This window comes from Ranitomeya imitator, chromosome 4 (assembly GCF_032444005.1).
Source record: "Ranitomeya imitator isolate aRanImi1 chromosome 4, aRanImi1.pri, whole genome shotgun sequence".
NCBI classification, from domain to species: Eukaryota; Metazoa; Chordata; class Amphibia; order Anura; family Dendrobatidae; genus Ranitomeya; species Ranitomeya imitator.
The window spans coordinates 721,522,604-721,544,261 of NC_091285.1; the positions used below are offsets into that span (position 1 = coordinate 721,522,604).

Genomic DNA, 21,658 nt, shown 5'->3' on the forward strand with positions numbered 1-21,658 from the left:
TAGCACTCTGGCACCACTCCAATCCATCCTACACTCTGCTGCCCGACTAATCTACCTGTCCCCCCGCTATTCCCCAGCCTCTCCCCTATGTCAAGCCCTTCACTGGCTTCCTATCACCCAGACACTCCAGTTCAAAACTCTCACACTGACACACAAAGCCATCCACAACCTGTCTCCTCCATACATCTGTGACCTCGTCTCCCGGTACTTACCTACACGCAACCTCCGATCTTCACAAGATCTCCTTCTCTACTCCCCTCTTATCTCCTCTTCCCACAATCGTATACAAGATTTCTCTCGCGTTTCACCCCTACTCTGGAACTCTCTAGCACAACATATCAGACTCTCGCCTACCATCGAAACCTTCAAAAAGAACCTGAAGACTTACCTCTTCCGACAAGCCTACAGCCTGCAGTGATCCTCAACCTACTGAACCGCCGCACAACCTGCCCTACCCTCTCCTAGTGTATCCTCACCCATCCCCTGCAGACTGTGAGCCCTCTCGGGCAGGGTCCTCCCTCCTTATGTACCTGTGTGCCTTGTTTTTTGCTCATGTTTAATGTATTTGTCTATATTTGCCCCGTATTCACATGTAAAGTGCCATGGAATAAATGGCCCTATAAAAATGTATAATAATTATAAGGACATAGACAAGAAGTTGTTGTTGATGATGATGATGATGATGAAGAAGGCAGAGAAAAAGGAGGACGAGAAGGAGAAAACAGAAGAAAAATAGCATGATGAGAAGATGGAGGAGGAAAATAAGGAGAATAAGAAAAAAATCAAAGGGAGTTTTGTTTTGGTAAATTCAGTTCTACTCACCCTCCCAGGGTCCAGTGCTGAGTCTCCGCTGCGTCTCGCGGTCAGCGATTTTAGAAAACCGGAAAACTCCTTTCAGTAGAAGAAGGATGAGAAGACTGTGAAAGAAAGGGAGAAGACAGAAAACAAAGTAACATGGGAGGAAAAGAAGAATTTGGGGAAAATGAAAGTAGGGGATAAGGAAGAGGAGAAGGATGAAAATAAAATGATGGAAAGAAGAATAATGAGAATGCAGAGAAGGAAAAGAAGAAACTAAAGGAAGAAAAAAGGGGAATATTTAGTATTTGATTAGGAAGAAGTAAGAAGAAATGACGAAGGAAGGGAAAAGTAGGGAAGACAAAGAAAAAATTAGGAGAAGATGTGAATATGAGGAGAGGAAGAGCAGTAAGCAGAAGATTAAAGATTGAGACGGAGAGTAAGGAAGGTGGAAAAATAGAAGAGAAAGGAGATGAAGGCTAAGGAAAAAAGAAGAGGAAGAAGGAGAGTGGGGCAACGAGGGGAAGAAGGAGATGAAGCAGAAATGGGGGAGGGGTTGAAGAAGAGGGGAGGAGAGGAAGGAGAAGATGAAGAAGAGGGGGAAGGGGAGCAGATGTAGAAAAGTGAGGGGAGAGGAGGGGAGAGAGGAGGAAGAGGGAGGCGATGAAGAAGAGTATGGAGGAGAGTGCAGAGAAGATGAAGGAGAGGGAGGAGATTTAGATAAGGGAGCAATGAGGGAGGAGGTGAAGGTGAAAAAGTGAGGGAGAGGGTGATGAAAGATGAGTGAGATGAAGGAGATGAAGAAGGGGGAGAGGAGGGAGAAGAGGGAGGAGATGAGGAACATCAGTGAGAGGGGAGGCAGATAAAAAGAGGGGAAGGAGGAGATAATGAAGAGTGGGGAGAGGAAGGAGGAAATAATGAAGAGCGGGGAAGAGGAGGCAGGGGATAATGAAGAGTGAGGGAGAGAAAGGAGGAGATGACGAAGAGTGGGGGAGAAGAAAGAGATGAGGGAGAGGAGAGATGAGGGAGGAGATGAGGAAGAGTGGGGGAGAGGAAGGAGGAGATGAGGAAGAGTGGGGGAGAGGAAAGAGATGAGGGAGAGGAGAGATGAGGGAGGAGGTGAGGAAGAGTGGGGGAGAGAAAGGAGAAGATGATGAAGAGTGAGGGTGAGGAAGGAGATGAGGAAGAGTGGGGGAGAGGAAGGAGGAGATGAGGAAGAGTGAGGGTGAGAAAGGAGGAGACGAGGAAGAGTGAGGGTAAGGAAGGAGGAGATGAGGAAGAGTGGGGTGAGAAAGGAGGAAACAAGGAAGAGTGGGGAAGAGGAAGGAGGAGATGAGGAAGAGTGAGGGTGAAAAAGGAGGAGATGAGGAATAGTGAGGGAGAGGAAAGAGGCGATGAGGAAGAGTGGGGGTGAGAAAGGAGGAGACAAGGAAGAGTGGGGGAGAGGAAGGAGGAGATGAGGAAGAATGGGTGAGAGGAAGGAGGAGATGAGGAACATCAGTGAGAGGGGAGGCAGATAAAAAGAGGGGAAGGAGGAAATAATGAAGAGCGGGGAAGTGGAGGCAGGGGATGATGAAGAATGAGGGAGAGAAAGGAGGAGATGACGAAGAGTGGGGGAGAGGAAAGAGATGAGGGAGAGGAGAGATGAGGGAGGAGGTGAGGAAGAGTGGGGGAGAGGAAAGAGATGAGGGAGAGGAGAGATGAGGGAGGAGGTGAGGAAGAGTGGGGGAGAGGAAGGAGGAGATGAGGAAGAGTGGGGGAGAGGAAAGAGATGAGGGAGAGGAGAGATGAGGGAGGAGATGAGGAAGAGTGGGGGAGAGAAAGGAGGAGATGAGGAAGAGTGGGGGAGAGGAAAGAGATGAGGGAGAGGAGAGATGAGGGAGGAGGTGAGGAAGAGTGGGGGAGAGAAAGGAGGAGATGAGGAAGAGTGGGGGAGAGGAAAGAGATGAGGGAGAGGAGAGATGAGGGAGGAGGTGAGGAAGAGTGGGGGAGAGGAAGGAGGAGATGAGGAAGAGTGGGGGAGAGGAAAGAGATGAGGGAGAGGAGAGATGAGGGAGGAGATGAGGAAGAGTGGGGGAGAGGAAGGAGGAGATGAGGAAGAGTGGGGGAGAGGAAAGAGATGAGGGAGAGGAGAGATGAGGGAGGAGGTGAGGAAGAGTGGGGGAGAGAAAGGAGGAGATGATGAAGAGTGAGGGTGAGGAAGGAGGAGTTGAGGAAGAGTGGGGGAGAGGAGTGGGGGAGAGGAAGGAGGAGATGAGGAAGAGTGAGGGTGAGAAAGGAGGAGACGAGGAAGAGTGAGGGTGAGGAAGGAGGAGATGAGGAAGAGTGGGGATGAGAAAGGAGGAAACAAGGAAGAGTGGGGAAGAGGAAGGAGGAGATGAGGAAGAGTGAGGGTGAGAAAGGAGGAGACGAGGAATAGTGAGGGAGAGGAAGGAGGCGATGAGGAAGAGTGGGGGTGAGAAAGGAGGAGACAAGGAAGAGTGGGGGAGAGGAAGGAGGAGATGAGGAAGAATGGGGGAGAGGAAGGAGGAGATGATTAAGAGTGAGGGTGAGAAAGGAGGAAATGAGGAAGAGTGGGGGAGAGCAAGGAGGAGATGACGAAGAGTGGGGGAGAGGAAAGAGATGAGGGAGAGGAGAGATGAGGGAGGAGGTGAGGAAGAGTGGGGGAGAGAAAGGAGGAGATGATGAAGAGTGAGGGTGAGGAAGGAGGAGATGAGGAAGAGTGGGGGAGAGGAAGGAGGAGATGAGGAAAAGTGAGGGTGAGAAAGGAGGAGACGAGGAAGAGTGAGGGTGAGAAAGGAGGAGACGAGGAAGAGTGAGGGAGAGGAAGGAGGAGATGAGGAAGAGTGGGGGAGAGGAAGGAGGAGATGAGGAAGAGTGAGGGTGAGGAAAGAGGAGATGAGGAAGAGTGGGGGTGAGAAAGGAGGAGACAAGGAAGAGTGGGGGAGAGGAAGGAGGAGAGAGGAAGAGTGAGGGTGAGAAAGGAGGAGACGAGGAAGAGTGAGGGAGAGGAAGGAGGCGATGAGGAAGAGTGGGGGTGAGAAAGGAGACAAGGAAGAGTGGGGGAGAGGAAGGGGGAGATGAGGAAGAGTGGGGGAGAGGAAGGAGGAGATGATTAAGAGTGAGGGTGAGAAAGGAGGAAATGAGGAAGAGTGGGGGAGAGGAAGGAGGAGATGACGAAGAGTGGGGGAGAGGAAAGAGATGAGGGAGAGGAGAGATGAGGGAGGAGGTGAGGAAGAGTGGGGGAGAGAAAGGAGGAGATGAGGAAGAGTGGGGGAGAGGAAGGAGGAGGTGAGGAAAAGTGAGGGTGAGAAAGGAGGAGACGAGGAAGAGAGAGGGTGAGAAAGGAGGAGATGATTAAGAGTGAGGGAGAGGAAGGAGGAGATGAGGAATAGTGGGGGAGAGGAAGGAGGAGATGAGGAAGAGTGGGGAGAGGAAAGAGATGAGGGAGAGGAGAGATGAGGGAGGAGGTGAGGAAGAGTGGGGGAGAGAAAGGAGGAGATGATGAAGAGTGAGGGTGAGGAAGGAGGAGATGAGGAAGAGTGGGGGAGAGGAAGGAGGAGATGAGGAAAAAGTGAGGGTGAGAAAGGACGAGACGATGAAGAGTGAGGGTGAGAAAGGAGGAGACGAGGAAGAGTGGGGGAGAGGAAGGAGGAGATGAGGAAGAGTGGGGGAGAGGAAGGAGGAGATGATTAAGGGTGAGAAAGGAGGAGATGATGAAGAGTGGGGGGACGAAGGAGGAGACGAGAAAGAGTGGGGAGACGAAGGAGGAGATGACGAAGAGTGAGGGAGAGGAAGGAGGAGATGACGAAGAGTGAGGGAGAGGAAGGAGGAGATGACGAAGAGTGAGGGAGAGGAAGGAGGAGATGAAGAGAATAGTGGGGACAGGAAGGAAGAGATGAGAGAGAGGGAGAGATGAGGGATGGGATGAGGAAGAGGGGTGAGAGGAAGGAGGAGAGGATGAAGAGTGGTGGAGAGGAAGGAGGAGATGATGAAGAGGTGGGAGGAATAAGGAGATAGCGAAGAGTGGGAGAGAGGAAGGAGCAGATGAGAAAAAATGGGGGAGAGGAAGGAGGAGATGATTGAGTCGCCCGCCAGGACCACGGGGTACCCGGTACCAGTCCAGTGCTCACAGGGGGATGTCACGGTCAGCGACCCGGTCCGTTGCCCTGGGCGCCCATGTAAAAGGGAAATTGAATAAAGTTTATGTTCGTGACGCCACATGTGGTATTCAGTCAGTGGGGACCGTTACTGCTTTAAGGGGTCTTCTGGGGTGATGTTATGGCAGCTAGGTGGTATAACTTCCCATAGGTGAAGTGTATTCCCAGGGCTCCTGGTGTGTAGATGGAAGATGGCGAATGGCGCAGTAAAGAAAGAGGACACAGGTTTGCAGTCTCTTTACCTGGTTTACTGAAGACTTCAGGCAGCCGCAGTCCAGGGCACCAGATCACAGGGCAGGCAGGGTTCAGTCGGCTTGGAAGCGAATCCAGAGTCCCCTTTTCCAGGTGGAGATTAAAGCCTTCCCTCTAGTGCGGTGGTGTTGTCGTCCCTTACTGCCTATGGCTTCTGATAAGGTCCTCACAGTTCTTCTCTCTGTCCCCATATAGGATAGGACAGTACCTGCATGAGAGGTAACTCGAGCCTTTTTACAGGGACTCTAGCACGCCCCGGGCTCTATGTGTTACTGTGCCTCAGGTGTGTGTGGTGGACAGGTAACTTGCAGTTCAGCTGTCCTGCCGGTTTCTGCTGTAAGTCTTACAGTCCCTTACAACCTCGGTGTGTCGGCTACCGGTTTTCTGCGCTTTGCCAGGGAGACAGTCTGCTCACTGCTGTCCTCCCCCCTAGTGTCCTCGCCTGTGCCTTGCTCTCCTTCACTCTCAGTGAACGATGTCCTTTCCTTCTGTATCTCTATCCAGGAGCTGCAGAACTTTCTTGTGGTTGCACGGCCCCTCTGCTTCCTTTCCCTCTGTCTCTCTGACAGGAACTGACTATCTTTCCCTCTAAACCACAATAGATATAGGGGAGTCACCTAGAAATAGGATCAAAAGCTCCCCCTTGTGGCTTGGAGTGTGAACATGTTGTGTGTATGGTGATTACCTGATAAAAGATATCCTTCATCGCTTCCAAACATAACATCACTCTCCCCGTGAGGAAAGCAATGTTACTGTGACAACCAGGACCCTGGGGCGCCACATGATGGAGGGTGAGGAAAGAGGAGATGTGGAAGAGTGGGGAAGAGGAAGGAGGAGATGAGGAAGAGGGGGAGATGAGGGAGGGGATGTGGAAGAGGGGTGTGAGGTAAAAAGAGGGGTGAGAGGAAGGAGGAGATGACGAACAGTGGGTGAGAGGAAGGAGGAGATGATGATGAAACATAGCTGGAAAGGAAGGGGAGATGATGAAGAGGGGGGATAAAGGAGGAGATGATGATGAAGAGTGGGGGAGAGGAAGGAGGAGATGAGGAAGAGGGGAAGATGAGGGAGGAGATGAGGAAGAGGGGAAGATGAGGGAGGAGATGAGGAGGAGGGGTGAGGGGGATGGAGATAAAAAGGGGTGAGAGGAAAGAGATGATAGTTGGATAGAGGAAAGAGGCGTTGAAGAGTGAGGGTGAGAAAGGAGGAGATGAGGAAGAGTGGGGGAGAGGAAGGAGGAGATGAGGATGAGTGGGGGAGAGGAAGGAGGAGATGATGAAGAGTGAGGGAGAGAAAGGAGGAGATGATGAAGAGTGAGGGAGAGAAAGGAGGAGATGAGGAAGAGTGGGGGAGAGGAAGGAGGAGATGAGGAAGAGTAAGGGAGAGAAAGGAGGAGATGATGAAGAGAAGAGTGGGGACAGGAAGGAAGAGATGAAGAAGAGGGAGAGATGATGGATGGGATGAGGAAGAGGGGTGAGAGGTAAAAAGAGGGGTGAGAGGAAGGAGGAGATGATGAAGAGGAGGGAGGAATAAGGAGATGACGAAGAGTGGGGGAGAGGAAGAAGGAGATGATAAAGAGTGGGGGAGAGGAAGAAGGAGATGACGAAGAGTGGGGAGAAGAAGGAGGAGATGAGGAAGAGGGGGAGATGAGGGAGGGGATGTGGAAGAGGGGTGTGAGGTAAAAAGAGGGGTGAGAGGAAGGAGGAGATGACGAACAGTGGGTGAGAGGAAGGAGGAGATGATGATGAAACATAGCTGGAAAGGAAGGGGAGATGATGAAGAGGGGGGAGAAAGGAGGAGATGATGATGAAGAGTGGGGGAGAGGAAGGAGGAGATGAGGAAGAGGGGAAGATGAGGGAGGAGATGAGGAAGAGGGGAAGATGAGGGAGGAGATGAGGAGGAGGGGTGAGGGGGATGGAGATAAAAAGGGGTGAGAGGAAAGAGATGATAGTTGGATAGAGGAAAGAGGCGTTGAAGAGTGAGGGTGAGAAAGGAGGAGATGAGGAAGAGTGGGGGAGAGGAAGGAGGAGATGAGGATGAGTGGGGGAGAGGAAGGAGGAGATGATGAAGAGTGAGGGAGAGAAAGGAGGAGATGATGAAGAGTGAGGGAGAGAAAGGAGGAGATGAGGAAGAGTGGGGGAGAGGAAGGAGGAGATGAGGAAGAGTGAGGGAGAGAAAGGAGGAGATGATGAAGAGAAGAGTGGGGACAGGAAGGAAGAGATGAAGAAGAGGGAGAGATGATGGATGGGATGAGGAAGAGGGGTGAGAGGTAAAAAGAGGGGTGAGAGGAAGGAGGAGATGATGAAGAGGAGGGAGGAATAAGGAGATGACGAAGAGTGGGGGAGAGGAAGAAGGAGATGATAAAGAGTGGGGGAGAGGAAGAAGGAGATGACGAAGAGTGGGGAGAAGAAGGAGGAGATGAGGAATAGTGGGAGATGAGGGAGGGGATGTGGAAGAGGGGTGAGAGGCAAAAAGAGGGTGAGAGGAAGGAGGAGATGATGAAGAGGAGGGAGGAATAAGGAGATGACGAAGAGTGGGGGAGAGGAAGAAGGAGATGATAAAGAGTGGGGGAGAGGAAGAAGGAGATGACGAAGAGTGGGGAGAAGAAGGAGGAGATGAGGAATAGTGGGAGATGAGGGAGGGGATGTGGAAGAGGGGTGAGAGGCAAAAAGAGGGGTGAGAGGAAGGAGGAGATGACGAAGAGTGGGGGAGAGGAAGGAGGAGATGATGAAGAGTGAGGGAAAGGAAGGGGAGATGAGGAAGAGGGGGAGAGAAAGGAGGAGATGATAAAGAGTGGGGGAGAGGAGGCATGAGATGAAGAGTGGGGGAGAGGAAGGAGGAGATGATGAAGAATGGGGAGAGGAAGGAGGAGATGAGAAAGAGGGGTGAGACGAGAGAGGAGATGAAGCAGAAGAGTGAGAGGTGAAAGGAGATGAAAAGAAGGGAGAGAGGAAGGAGGATATGATGAAGAGTGGAGGATAGGAAGGAGGAGATGACTAAGAGTGGGGGAGAGGAAGGAGGAGATGAGGAAGAGAGTAGAGACGAGGGTGGAAATGAATGAGGGCAGAAGAAGGAGAAGATGTAGTAGAGGGGAAAGGAGATGAATAACAGTCGGAGGACAGGAAGGAAAAGATAAAGAAGAGGGGTGAGACGAGAGGAAAAAGAATGGTGAAAGGGGAGAAGAGATGAAGAAGAGTGGGGGAGAGGAGGAGGAGATTAAGAAAAGGGAAAATGAGGGAGAGGAAGGAAAGTGGGGGAGATGAGAAGAGTGGGGAGGGGAGGAAGGAGAAGATAAAGAAGAGGAGGACATGAATAAGAGGCGTTAATGAGAGAGGAGATGAAGAGGGGGAGGAGCGATGAGATGTAGAAGAGGAGGGAATGCAAGGAGGAGATGAAGACTTAGTAGAGAAAAGTGTACAATACAGAAATGTTATGGTGGAAAAGAATAGAGTGGGAAGGGGGAAATCTGGGGGACAAAAACCTCTCGGGGGAGAATATAGCTGATGAGTTGGGGTCTTCTATATTACTATCCTCTTGTCCACCATCCAGAGCTGAGATCCAGATACATTGTATGTGACCGGGTGATGAACCTTTATGGGGGTGCATGTGGTGGGCTCACGGCTATGCAGGATGCCACATGGGTGCAGATGGGAGACCCTGTAAAGTGGGTGTTCGGTGGTCGCCGCAGTAATATTAGGGCTGTGATCTGGGAGCTTGTGGTTGAGCTGTAGTTTTTGGCATTGAGGTTTGTGTACAGGAACAGACACATCAGGGGAGGGGAGGGATGAGCCCCAGGAAATTAGGAGGGGAGACGAGAAACGAAACTGAGAACAGACACATGTGCTGGAGACAGAGGCCATCATCAACCATAGAGGAGACCACCAGACAGCGAAGGTAAGAGACCCCACTACAGGTGGCCGACATGTCACCAGAGGAAGAGGTCACAGCTCATCAGTGATATTACACTCCTGTACGTTATATATTACACTCCTGTACGTTATATATTACACTCCTGTACGTTATATATTACACTCCTGTACATACCGGATAGTCTGCAGATAGACTTTAGCTATTAGTTAGCCATTAGATTTTCATGTATGGTGAATTATACATAGAGTGGATATTGTTTAGGTAAAATTTTGTTCAGGACTTTGAGATGTTTATTTTGACAACTTGTGGTCCTGAGTTATTCACGTAAATCGCTTATGTCGCACATAATCAAATGTCCTCAATCGTACATAAGTTCAATTTGAAAAGAGGTACTCTGGACCTGTAATAGTGAGCAGGTACTGAGTGTGTCACCACGGAACAGACAGACCAACAGTTGAGGGGTTTAATAACAGGAATCAGGTTCTCCTCTCAGGGAGGAAGCAGTAGAATATAACTAAGGCTACGTTCACATTTGCGTTCTGCCGGGCTGCGTCGGGCGCAGCCGCGGCGACGCATACGTCATGCGCCCCTATATTTAACATGGGGGGCATATGGACATGCGTTGTGCTGCGTTTTGCGACGCATGCGTTTTTTTTGCCACAAGCATGGGGCACAGAGGACGCAGCAAGTTGCATTTTTTTTGCGTCCAAATTTCTGCAAAAAAGGACGTATGCATCGCAAAACGCTGCATTTTAGCGTGCATTTTGTTGCGTTTTTGTTTGCGTTGTGCGTTGCGTCTCCGACGGAACATCGCACAACGCAAATGTGAACGTAGCCTAACAAGAAAATAGTGCAAAAATATGGGAGTCAAACAGTGTAACAGAATTAACCAGGATTTCTTGAGAACAGAACACTTATCAGTCTGATGAGGACTTGCTTGAAGGGTCGTCTTCTCCAACGTAGGCGCCGAGAAACAGCGGCACTTGTCGTCCCTCTGTTGTCCGTGGGCTGAGTAGTCTCTAGGAGCCTGCTGCCTGGGGTTTCGGGGGTTAATGTGATAGGCACGGGCTCTGAGTGTTTAGCTTTTACAGCACAGCCTATCCTGGGAAAACGATGGTCAGTCTATTATTAAAGGGACTCTGTCACCCCCTCCAGCCGTTCTAAACTAAAAGAGCCACCTTGTGCAGCAGTAATGCTGCATTCTAACAAGGTGGCTCTTTTAGTTTTTGGTGCAGTTATTGCCAAAATAAAGCGTTTTATAATTTCACCAAAATACCTGTCTTAAACCCCCTGCTGGAAACGCCACACTGCCGTCACTCATATCTTCTGGGGCGCCGGGCGCCGCCCCCTCCACGCTGTTTTCCCATGAAATCCGGCGCCTGCGCTGTTTAGTACTGGCTGGTGCAGGCGCAGTGAGCTCTGGACGTCTGACCTCACATGCAGTCTTGCAGACTGCACCTGTGAGTCCAGTACTAAACAGCGCAGGCGCCGGATTTCATGGGAAAACAGCACCGAGGGGTTTTCACTGTATCAGTCCTCTGACCGGGAGCTCTCCTGGAGCGCAGCTGCACCCTGCTCTGACCGCTGCTCACGCTGCTCTGCTCCTTGCGTGCCCGCCTTTCCCGCTCTCTCCCCGACTTCCTTCCTGTCCCAGTTTCTAAGTCTGCCCCCTGGAGAACCTGTAGCACAGCCAAAGGTTCCAGGCATAGAGCCGAGAAGGTAACCGCCCCGGACTCTTCTTGTGCTTTGTCTCCTTACATTCCCCCCCTCTTTCTGCGCACCATTCCACGGGTGAGATTTTCAGGAGTTCCTGTTGGCAATCTTCCTGTCCTTGCACAATCTGCTGCCAGATTAACTCATCCTGATTGTAGCGAATAGGGGGTACTCCAGCCGTTGAACGTTCAGAGCATCTCAAATCAGCAGGGGCAGTGGTGTCAACTGCTGTGGGATGAGTCAAGGTTTCCTTCAATACGTTGGTAGTTTCAGGCACCAGCCCTGTTTCTGGGTTCCCTGGGAGAGATTGGTAGTCTTCCTCATCTTCCACATCTACATTGATTACTGGCACAGCCGGTGGGGGGCGCTGGAGTCAATTGGACTGATTCAGGATCTCGAGACAAACATGGACGCAACATATTCCTGTGCAGTGTGCAAGTGGGAGTCCCCTCTTCCGTTTCTGGCTGGACCTCATAAATGGGACCCTCGTTGCCGAGCCACCGCTTCACTCGGTACGGCCTTTTCTCCCACCGGTACTCTAGTTTGTTGTGTGGGCGCTTTTCCCTCACTAAGACTCGTTCTCCAGGCCGCAGGGCTGTCCCCTTTTGAGGAGCTACCTGGGGATGCTCCAATTCTTGCAGCTGATTTTGCATTAAACGTTGAATTGTCCGCAGCCGACGACGATGTTCTTGAACCCAGGAGTACACCCCTGTCTGTGGGTAGTCCTCCTCGGGTTCCAGCTCCAGCTCTGCCAGCCCTTTCCCGGGTCGGCCAAAGAAAGAGTAGGGGGTGAATCCGGTGGTGCTGTGTTTCCGATTGTTATACGCCCACACCAATTCAGGGATGGACTCAGTCCACTTCGCCTTCTGGTCCTCTTCCAGGGTCCTCAGCATTTGAATCAGACTGCGGTTAAATCTTTCACAAGCCCCATACCCTGTGGATGATAAGGGGTGGTCCGGGACTTATTGATTTTGTACAGCTGGTGCAGCTCCTCCATCACTCTTCCGAGGAAGCAGGCCCCTTGATCAGAATGGATGTGCTTGGGACACCCTTACACCTGTATGAAGTGTTTGCATCACTATGGCAAATTTAGTAAAGTGGTCTATCATCACTAAACAATGCTCATAGCCTTGGTGTGCTTGTCCAATTGTCAAGTAATCTATTGCCAGTAGGTCCATGGGGCCAGAAGACCTCACCGTCTCTGTGGGGGGTCGTTGTTCTGGTGGTTTGACCAGTTCACAACTTCTGCATTGCTGACATACTTTCTCCACAATGTTCCTTAAGTGGGGATGATAAAATAGGCGCTGTAACCACTGGAAAGTTTTTTCTTGCCCAAAGTGTGCTCCTTTCTCATGTGCTTCCTTAGCCACCTGATCTATCAAGGACAAGGGAATCACCGTCTGCCATACAAGACTGTTTGGTTTGCAGGAATACCTTCCGGTACAGGATACCATCCCGCAACTGGAGCCTCTCCCACTGGCGCAGCATCTTCAGTACTTCAGGTGACATGGACCTCGTCTCGTGCCGTTTGGGCATTTGTTCAGACACGACCCACCTTCTCAACTGACCCAATGTCCTGGCAGTCTCTCCAAAACCTGGGACCTCCACATCTTCCAGTTCTTCATCCTGGCTGGGTGATGGTTTGCGACAGTTTACTTGGGAGAGGGCATCTGCATGAACATTCTCGGCTCCTCTTTTATACGAAATTCTGTATCGGAACTTGGCCATTCGGGCTACCCAACGTTGTTCTAGGGCCCCTAACTTGGTATTCTCCAGATGGGCCAACGGATTGTTATTGTTGCGTACATGAACTTCTGAGCCAGCCAGATATTTGCAAACTTGTCAGTCATTGCGCACACCAGCGCCAACAACTCCAGCTTAACCGAACTGTAGTTTTCTGGATTCTATTCCGAGTCATGCAAAAACCAACTGGCGTATGTGATGACGCGCTCTTTCCCGTCCTGCATCTGCAATAGTACGGCCCCAAGGCCTGCAGGCTCCCATCCGTGTGCAAGATAAACGGTTGCGTGAAGTCGGCATAGGCCAGCACGGGGGCCTCCGTCAAAGCCTTCTTCAAAGCCAAGAATGCCTCCTCCTGATGCTTCCTCCACTGTATGTTCCTGTTTTTAGCGCAAGAGGGCACTCCCCTCAACAACTCCTGGAGTGGATTAGCAAGGCGGGTAATGTCTTTTACGAAGTGTCTGAAGTATCCTGTGAGTCCCAGGAACGCACGCACATCTTTTACAGTTTTTAGAGTTGGCCACTCTTGTACCACAGCGATCTTCTCCTGGGAAGGCCTCACCCCCTCAGCGGAGACGTGTCCCAAGTATTCAGTCTCGGTACGGAAGAGGTGACATTTCTGGGGTTTCACTTTCAAGCCATACTTCTGTATCTGACTCAGAACTTGCTCTAGTCTCTGCAGATGCCCCTCAAAGGTGGGGGCAAAGACGATGATATCATCCAAGTAGATCAAAGTGGCTTCAAAGTTCAGGTCTCCCAGACCAGGTGGTACCTGACCCCAGCCAGAGTGGCTAAAGCAGTCGCCAACTATTCTCCAAATTACTTTAGAGGATGTAATTCCACAGGTGATATGTTCCATATCTGGTGGCTATGCCCGATTGTACGCAGATTTTGGATTAGAGTATACCACCTGATCTTCTCCATAACAAATATCAATCTTACAAAAAAAAACATGGGAGGCTCTACTTAACAAGCGTATCCCCAACACCCCTAAACACGCTCAAGCCCTCATCACATTTATATTCCTGGCAGCCAAACAAACCATAGCTTCGGCATGGAAAAAAACGAATCTAGAATTATCTGCAGTTAAAACACGCCTTTCTTGGTACATGATAAACGAAAAATGATCTTCCATACTTACAGACAAAGTTGGCAAGTTTGAGAGAGTTTGGCTTCCCTGGGCAGAGTATGCCAACCACACCCCCTTTGCCACACCAGTATTTCATCTGACCCTCCTGACTCTGATGGAATCATTTACCCGGAATCGGACACTATAACCTCTTCTCACGTCCCCCCCCTTCCCCTGCCTCTTACCCTGTTGTTTGTTTGTTCGTTTGTTTGTTAACTGCTTATATGTCCTCTTATACATATTGTAAAAATATGTTTGTATTGAGGTTTTTTCTTCACCTTATATGCAAAATTCAATAAAAATCTATTGTTTAAAAAAAAAAAGTTCAGGTCTCCCAGGGAAATGCTAGACCTGGGAACTTCCCCAGCTGCTTGGTCTGCCCTGTCCGCGCTACCGTGTGACATCCTGCCGACTACGCCAAATGTAATAGTATGCAGGTGCTGAGTGTGTCACCACGGAACAGACAGACCAACAGTTGAGGGGTTTAATAACAGGAATCAGGTTTTCCTCGCAGGGAGGAAGCAGTGGAATATAACTAACAAGAAAACAGTGTAAAAATATGGGAGTCAAACAGTGTAACAGAAGTAAGCAGGATTTCTTGAGAAGAGAACAGTTATCAGTCTGATGAGGACTTGCTTGAAGGGTCGTCTTCTCCAACGTAGGCGCCGAGAAACAACGGCACTTGTCGTCCCTCTGTTGTCCGTGGGCTGAGTAGTCTCTAGGAGCACACTGCCTGGGGTTTCGGGAGTTAATGTGATATGCACAGGCTCTGAGTCTTTAGCTTTTACAGCACAGCCTATCCCAGGAAAACGATGGTCAGTCAATTATTAAGTCTGTCACCAGGAATCAGGGGCTCTGCACTGATACCGTGGGTACCAGGGGTCACAGTCTCTGCACTGATACCGTGGGTACCAGGGGGTCACAGTCTCTGCATGGGCCAATGTCTCTGCACGGGTCTCAAAGCGCCCCTCTCCAGTCACAGCAGAGTCTGCTCTCATGTACTCACAAGATGCAGTCTTTCTGGGCAATCTCCCTGTATTAGTCCACTGACCGGGTGCTCTCTCTCTCGGAGTCTGCCCTCTGGGGAACCTGTAGCACATCTCAATGGTTCCAGCACGGAGCCGAGAAGGTAATCGCCCCCGGACTCTTCTTGTGCTTCACCTCCTTACAGACCACTAGTACTCAAAATGACCTGCGCAATGTCCTGAATAATATTTGCCAAAAAAATTATCAATAGTGATGGGCGAGCACTAAAATGCTCGGGTGCTCGTTGCTCGGGTTGAGCAGATTGGAATACTCGGGTACTCGGCCAGAACAACAAGCCCAATGTAAGTCTATGGGAGACCCGAGTATTTTTACAGTGATGCCCCCAGGGTCCTTTAAAGGTCTAAAAATGTCTGAAAATTATGGAAACACTGCTCAAATGACACAGGGACCTCATGGGGATCGTCCCTGGAAGCATTCCTGACTCATAATTCACAGATTTAATCAATCAGATTTTTCCGAGATTCGTGACATTTTTCCCGATGCCACAAAAGACACATTAAAACGAAACCAAATGGGTTTTGCTGGGAAATGTTTTTAAGTTACATCCTTTGCAAGTTAATGACTTGTCTGTAAGGCCAAATAATTAACCCCATGTCATGGGGGTTTGCTGGTTAGGTAGTTTAAGTGTTAATTTGGATGGCCTGTCTTTGGGATCTTGGGAGGGTTTTTATAGCCTCTTTGTGGGGTCATTCTCTAGTAACATAGTAACATAGTAAGGCCGAAAAAAGACATTTGTCCATCCAGTTCAGCCTATATTCCATCATAATAAATACCCAGATCTACGTCCTTCTACAGAACCTAATAATTGTATGATACAATATTGTTCTGCTCCAGGAAGACATCCAGGCCTCTCTTGAACCCCTCGACTGAGTTCGCCATCACCACCTCCTCAGGCAAGCAATTCCAGATTCTCACTGCCCTAACAGTAAAGAATCCTCTTCTATGTTGGTGGAAAAACCTTCTCTCCTCCAGACGCAAAGAATGCCCCCTTGTGCCCGTCACCTTCCTTGGTATAAACAGATCCTCAGCGAGATATTTGTATTGTCCCCTTATATACTTATACATGGTTATTAGATCGCCCCTCAGTCGTCTTTTTTCTAGACTAAATAATCCTAATTTCGCTAATCTATCTGGGTATTGTAGTTCTCCCATCCCCTTTATTAATTTTGTTGCCCTCCTTTGTACTCTCTCTAGTTCCATTATATCCTTCCTGAGCACCGGTGCCCAAAACTGGACACAGTACTCCATGTGCGGTCTAACTAGGGATTTGTACAGAGGCAGTATAATGTCGTTTATACTCTAAGCTGAGTGTGTCTGACGCTGCTCTGCCTGTACTTTGTGCCTATCCTTGTATGTCTGCTTCCGTCTGCTGATTCTGTACCTTGCCGCCCTCTTTGTGTATGACCTTTGGCTAGGTCTTGATATTCCTTTGGTTGTCCCTGTTGTACCTCGCCGCCCTCTTTGTGTATGACCTTCGGCTACGTCCTGACCTCCCTCCGACTATTCCTGCTGTACCACACCGCCCTCTCAGTGTATGATATTATTGCATTGCTGACCTGACTACTGTTTTCTCCTCTTCACTTTTTCTTTCCTGTGCTTCTGTCGGCTCCCAGTGGGGCTTTGCAGTAGCTCCCCCCCTCCTCACAAGTGTGGTCACGTGACCGCAGGTCTTGTGGGTGCAAAGTGCTCCAGAGCACCTCCACTCTCCTCAGGTCCAGGCTCCTGGCTGCTGATAGACTTACGATAGACTTCGGACCCTCGACCCGTTGTACCTGCGGGTAAGAGTCCTCTGCATTTCCCTTTCTGCGTCCTCTGTAGCTGGGGTAGTGGTTAGTTACCAAAGGTCTTTACCTGACACCCCAGACCGAAAATGTCCTCCCCCACTTGGGATTAGTTCAGACGCAGCGTTTTTGAAGCGTTTTTCAACTTTAACATTGCTTTCAACCACTACAAATGCATTCACTGGGAAATGTCACTGTAACATGTAACCCCCCTAGCTGGCCATGTGGTGTGTGACACATAAGAAGACCCATCTTGTTTCATTTATGAAGGAGGGACTCTTAAAGGCACAGAGCCTATTCTTACTGGTGCATCAGGCGGCATTAATCTTCTTAAAGGGCCATTATTAAACAGTGGGTCTCCTAAACTGTTGTATCCTATGCTGTGAGTGGATGGGCTGCCAAGAAGTACGACGCACCACAATAGCCCTGTCATAAGATGTCCAGGGGGGACTCCTGAAAAAATGTTGCATTGAATTCCAGGCCTGCCCTGCTACCAATTCATATGCCCCCCATTAGGCCTTTGAACCCACATACTAGATGGGTCCATGAAAATTCACTCCTATTTTTTAATGGTATCATGATTCCCTCTTTGCAGAATTATTTACAGGAGAATTCGGCAATTTTATTTGACATGTTTTTAACACTAAGGTTCAGAGACGGCTTTAAAAAAGGCAAATACTTGCAATACAGCACAATTTTATTGCAAACTACAAAATTCAAGGAATAGTATGATTGAATAGTGTGAGTGCGTCCACTTTTGTTTATGTTAACATACACAGGTTAATAAGTACATAAAAGGATTAAGTAAATATAGTGATTACGTATATATGAAGATTAACTACATACAGTATACTTACATCATCAACAAGAGGCTTTTAAACATCATCCGTCTGGAATATCCGAGAAGCAACACCAAGACAGAGAACCCCTGGGAGATACCTACACTGCATGGGCGTCCCCAGTTATGCAGGTATCAGCACACTGTACATGTACAGGTACCCCAGTCTTTGCATCTGTCTTAGTCATGTTTCTCTGGTATTATATAGTGATTTACACTATGTATGCAAATTGCCTCTTCTGAAAAAAAGAGGACTTAAACTCTATAGCGCCACCTATTGGAAGTAGCGATCCTACAAGTCACAATCAACTCTTTAACGAGTTGTGCAATATGACTTAGGATTAAAGCCAAATCAGTATCTCAATTCGCAGACACGGTGTTTCGGGCTGTTGGCCCTCGTCAGTGCGAAGCATGAGAACTGATTTGGCTAGGTGAGAGGCTCTGGACTGGGGTCTAAGGGGTATCGTTTCTCCTTGTGGAGAGTGACATACCATCTCTGGCTTGTCAAGGTAAGGAGGCTTATTCGCCATGCAACGCTCCTCTGGGAAATTATATTGCACGACTCGTTAAAGAGTTGATTGTGACTTGTAGGATCGCTACTTCCAATAGGTGGCGCTATAGAGTTTAAGTCCTCTTTTTCTCAGAAGAGGCAATTTGCATATTTAATTTCCCAGAGGAGCGTTGCATGGCGAATAAGCCTCCTTACCTTGACAAGCCAGAGATGGTATGTCACTCTCCACAAGGAGAAATGATACCCCTTACACTATGTAGTAACTTTAGTTTCACCCAGACGTTCAAGTGGCCACTTTTCAAGGTTGGATGAAACTGAGATATCATGGAGTCATCAGACGAGGGGCCATAAACCCCTAGAAAATAAAAGCCACAAGGATTTAGATCAAACCACCACCGGCAGAGTTTCAGTAAACCTTAATATTTTACAATGACAAGCATCAAACATATAGAGGCTTATAACTGTTTGTGAAGTGAATAAACACACATTTATCAAGATCGTGTCACTATGAGCATTGTCTGTCACATCTGTAAATGTTTCACAGGAAACGCAGCTATGTGATTGTCTGAATACATTCGGTGTACAGTATTTCAATCTTGTTTACAAATCGCCATTTGTATATTCGCCATTTGTACATTTGAAGCAGCCAAAGTTATGGCTCTCAAGGAGAGAAACTAATATAGTGGAAAAGGCTATATTTTTAATGAACTACTGAGCCAAAGTAACAGCATTGTTTTGTCAAATTTATATGAAGTGTATTGTGTCCAATGTTAGCAACCAGGCAACACAACAAGGAGCTTTTCAAGTGATCTCTTTAAGTTACACAAATGTTGTGAAGTCTTTGCCAACAAGGATGTGGTTTCAACAATGTGGGGTACCTTTTTTAAAAATATACTAGTGCCATCACAGCCCCCCTTGCCCAAACTTCACCGGCCTATAACAGTACAAAGCACGTTCACCTGGTCATCTAGTGGCAGTTAAAGGATACATTGCAGGAGACAGAATGAAGAAGTAGGCCCAAAGTAATGTGATGCCCAATTCTCCAGTGTGGGGTCCTTTTTAAAAAAAATTAAAAGAGTGCCATCACAGCCCCCTTGCCCAAAATGCACCGTACAGAGCACGTTCACCCTGGTGATCTAGTGGCAGTTATAGGACACATTGCAGGAGACAGACTTAAGAAGTAGGCCCAATGTAATGTAATGCCAAAGTCCCCAATGTGGGGTCCTGTTTTTACTAAATAAAATAGTGCCTTCACAGCCCCCGCGCCCAAAATTCACCTGCCTATAACAGTACAGAACGCTAGCAGCAGGGCAGGCCAGGACCTCCAAGGCGTAGAGAGCCAGTTCATGCCACGTGTCCAGCTTGGATACCCAATAATTAAAAGGCACAAAGGAATCACGGAGGACGTTTGTACGATCTGCAAGGTACTCCCTCACCATCTTCACATACATTGCACTTCTTGTGACAGCACCCCTTGCCTCTGTGCCATAACGATGGGAGGGTCGGATAAAAATGTCTCAGAACTTTGCCATTGTTCCCCTACCTGAACTGGATTCCACTTCTGTCTCTCTCGCTTGGACTCCTTGGTTGTACAACAAACTCTGACGTTTGCTGCCAGCATTCTCACATGGGAATTTTCTAAGTAATTCCGCTACAAGGGCCCTCTGGTACTGCAACATTTTAGTTCACCTCTCTGCCTCTAGTATAAGAGATTGAAAGTTCTCCTTGTAGCGTGGGTCTAGAAGTGTCACCAACCAGTAATGAGTGTCACCCAAAATTTTTATAATGCGAGGGTCACGTGAAAGTCTGCGCAACATAAAGTCAGCCATGCGTGCCAGACTGCTAACAGGCAATACTTCCGTGTCCTCACCAACATGACGACTGGCCATGCTGTCCTCCTCATCCTCCCTGTCCTCAGGCCATCCCCGCTGAACAGATGGCATGACAGCTGTGTTATTAGTACCATCTATAGTGCATGAAAGTAGCTCCTGTTCTTCCTCCTCCTCACTTACTACCAATCCACGATGAGAAGACATGAGGTTGGGCTGAGTGTAATCCCCCTGTATGGTTCTTTGCTCCATGTCCTCGTGCTCTGCCTGCTTTGCATCCTCTTTAATTGTGAGAGGTTTTCAGAATGCTGAGAAGCGGGATGGTGACGCTAATTATGGCGTCATTGCCGCTCTCCATCTTGGTGCAGTCCTCAAAGTTTTGGAGGATGGTACATATGTTGGACATCCACTTCTGAGGTCTTATATGTGGAGCCTGAGCTGAATAGCGACAGCCTTGTTGATGTTGGTAGTCAACAACTGCCCTCTTCTGCTCACAAAACCTTTCCAACATAAGCAGCCTAGAGTTCCAACACATGGGGACATCACACACCAGCTGGTGGGCTGGAAGCTGCAAACACTGCTGAAGCATGGCAAGGGCGGCTGAAGCTGTAGCTGACTTTCTAAATTGGGCAGACAGATGGCGTACTTTCACTAGCAGATCCGGAAGCTCCGGGTAGCTTTTCAGAAAATGTTGAACCACGAGGTTAAGCACATGGGCCAAGCAAGGTACGTGTGTGAGCTCACCTTGCCTCAGAGCTGCCACCAGGTTATTGCGATTGTCACACACGACCATGCCTGGCTGTAGGTTCAGCAGTGTCATCCAAACATCTGACTGCTCTTTCAGCGCTGTCCACAACTCTTCTGCATTGTGCGGTTTGTCACCTATGCAGATTAGCTTCAGCACAGCCTGTTGCCGCTTGGCTAAGGCAGTGCTGCAGTGCTTCTAGCTTCTGACTGATGTGTTGATTTCAGAGATGGAGGATGAAGAGGAGGAGGAGGTGCAGGAGCTCTAGACTGTGGGGGCAACCCTGATTGACGTAGGGCCAGCAATCCTCGGCGTGGGGAGGATGTGTTCCATCCCAAGGTCCGACTGGGTCCCGGGCTTCCACTATGTTAACCCAGTGTGCCGTCAGTGAGATGTACCATCCCTGCCCACAAGCACTTGTCCATGTGTCCGTGGTTAGGTGGACTTTCCCTGTAACAACATTGTGGAGGGTACGGGTAATGTTGTGGGACACATGCTGGTGTAATGCCGGTATGGCACACCAAGGGAAATAGTGGCGACTGGGGACCGAGTACCTTGGGACGGCCGCCGCCATTAGGTTGTGGAAAGCTTCAGTCTCAACGAGCCTAAAAGGCAGCATTTCTAACGCAAGCAGAAGAGAAATAGTAGAATTTAGGACTGTGGTCTGTGGGGCGTTGGCTGGGTATTTCCGCTTGCGTTCCAAAGACTGGGTTATAGACAACTGACAGCTGTGCTGGGACAAGGACATGGACGGGCTTGATGATGGTGCTGCTTGACTGTGGGCCACAACAGGTGCAAGGCTATAGGCATCTTCATGTGTACTGGGGATTGTCTTCTACGCAAAACAGTGGAAGAAGCAGTGGTGTGACCTGCAGGCGGTGGTCCTGGAGCCTGGGGTTCGGCCCACAAAGTCAAGTGGTTTGCTGCCATGAGCCTGATCATGCTGGTGGTGGTCAGGCTGGTTGTTTTGCTACCCCTGCTGATGCGCACATGGCAGGTGCTGCAAAAGCCCTGTTTGTGTTTATCGGCAAAGTCTTTAAAAAATAACCAGGAAGATCAAACAGTTGGAATGGCAACTTCCCTCATGTTGGTGTTACAGGGAATGGATGCACGCCTTCTGTCTGTGGCCACCACACTGCTTCTTCCTGTCTGTTGGCGTGATATGCCTCCTTCCTCATGTGTGCTGCTACCCTTGCTCTGCATGTCCTCCTGCCAGGATGGGACAGTCACATAGTCATCCACCACCTCATC

At 49.2% G+C, this 21,658-nt stretch overlaps 1 protein-coding gene across 2 annotated transcripts in view; it reads left to right on the forward strand.

Annotated features, from left to right (window-relative positions):
* The first annotated feature begins 8,078 nt into the window (after window positions 1-8,078).
* LOC138677453 (cornifelin homolog) overlaps window positions 8,079-21,658 on the forward strand; it is a 50,335-nt gene continuing 36,755 nt past the window's right edge. The window contains exon 1 of one of the 2 annotated variants that reach the window (XM_069767606.1): window positions 8,079-9,098. The gene's annotated coding sequence lies outside the window, so the exon portion shown is untranslated. Of the gene's footprint in view, window positions 9,099-16,352; window positions 16,482-21,658 lie in introns of those variants that run through there. The other variant, XM_069767607.1, reaches the window with a different exon arrangement.